We start from the raw sequence: 1,976 nt of genomic DNA, 5'->3' as shown, positions 1-1,976 counted from the left end.
ATATATTCAGTTCTTCAGGCCTACTCTCTGCTAGGGAAGAGCTGACTAATCTGATCAATTAAATCCCACCGCATTTTAGCATTCATATCTAAGGTGCTCAAGGTCATGGCTTAGCATGCTGCAAGCACTAGCCAGGATTTACAGGGCTCAGAGCTTGTCCTTGATCTGTCATTATTTGTCTATGTAGGCTTGGGGAAGTCACCCAAATGGACACAAGTTCCTCATGTGTAAAATTATATAAACTAACTGTCATCTAGTTAATACTAACTCATAATGACACCTTCCCCCGGTGCAGGGATGGGGGGGGGGAGTTCTGAGACTGAAACTGTATACAGGAGTAGAAAGCTCTGTCTTTCTCCCTCAGAGCTCCTGCTGGTTTTGAACTGCTCACCATGTGGACTGCAGCCTGACACATAACCACAACACCAAGGCTCCTAAAATTATATGTCTATGGATTGCCAAAGAAATCCCCAACTCTTAATATTCTAGGGCTGCAGGGTTAGCTTTGGCACCAACTGACCTGTGCGGACATTGCATGTAAAAGACAGAAAAGTTTGCATGACCATTGGAGGGTTCCGCAAGACTGTCCCCCGTGAGCAGAGGAAAGTCTCCCGGCAGAGGAGGGGCATTCCTTCATCCAAAGCCTCAGGCTAAGAGAACCGAACAAGCAGGCCTTGTTTCTGGTTGAGCTCCTGCCTCCGATGAGTCATATCACAGAAAAGGTGTGTCTGGGCGCCTGCCTGCCTGCTGTGTCTGGCGATTGGTACTCCTTATATGGCACTTGTTTTTCTGACAGGTGAGATGTTCCTGGACACGAGTCCTAATTTAAGTCAGTTCTTTAGGTGACATGCAGAGATTATTCTTTCTTTGTTTGTTTTGTTTTCTCTTGCGAAATACTGTCTTAAGGGTCATAGTCATTTCAGTGGCAGCTTCCTTCTGAGTATCTCCAACCGCCACCTCCTGTCACCAGCATGGAGAAAAGGTAGGGTCCGCGATGTGGCTTGTTCCTTGGGACACTGGAGACTGGACACAGACACAGTTCTTCCAGGGTTTGCTTGTAGCTGGTCTTCTCAAACGTTTGCAGGGACTCCAGATGAGCACATTGCAACTAAAATCCAGCAGCCAGATGTTGACTGTGGATGGATGGAGAGGTATATGTGTGTCAGCTCATTTCCAAGGTGCCAGGTTCTAGAAAGAGTGCGGGTTCTGCTGGCTAACACAAGGTACTGACATTTCTCCATCTTGGCAGGTCCCTTCAACCTTTCTGAACTTCACTTTTCTCACGTAGAAAACTAGGTCATAACAATACCCACTTTTCAGGGATCATAAGTAGGGCTATTGAAGATAATTGAGATCATTTTTCAATAAATTAGTGTTATCAGTGAATTCACCCTGTCCACCCTCTTGAGTACAGTACTAGTAAATATTTGTTCAACAATGGAATGAACTCTACCGAGAAGCAGAATTGAATCAGAGCTCTTGTCTTCTATTCTCCCTTAATCTCCTGGGCTCCCACACAGTGTTTACGGTGGTATGGAAACTGTGGATTAGCCAGATCGAATAAGCAAAGGAGAGCTACTCTCATGGTGGTTAAAACATTTTGTTTCAAACTAGAGTGTGACCAGCTTCCCAGCTCCCCCAGCCACTCCAAGTGAAAAGGGTAGTAAGTAGTCTGCGCCTGTAGAGATTTAAGCCTTGGAAAACCTGAGTTGCTCTACGCCATTGTATTGGATCACGGTGAGTCAGAATTCACTGATCGTCCTGGGGCTAGGGTTTTTAATCACCAGCACTCAGAGGACCCAGGAGCTTATTTCATTAATGCTGCCACAGTCATTGAAAAAAAACAGCCTAGAATAGAAAATAACAGTAGTTAAGGGCATTATTTTGTAAAAATTTTGTTTCCATTTAATGTAGTTATGTGTACAAGGATAATTAAAAAGCATTGCTACTAGGGTTCTGGCCCATGCCTGCATGGG

Source organism: Echinops telfairi, unplaced genomic scaffold (assembly GCF_000313985.2).
Source record: "Echinops telfairi isolate 266 unplaced genomic scaffold, ASM31398v2 ScPeMD7_7469;HRSCAF=8507_1, whole genome shotgun sequence".
In the NCBI taxonomy this organism is placed as follows: domain Eukaryota; kingdom Metazoa; phylum Chordata; class Mammalia; order Afrosoricida; family Tenrecidae; genus Echinops; species Echinops telfairi.
The sequence above is the reverse complement of the archived record's forward strand: the minus strand, read 5'-3'. Positions refer to the sequence as shown.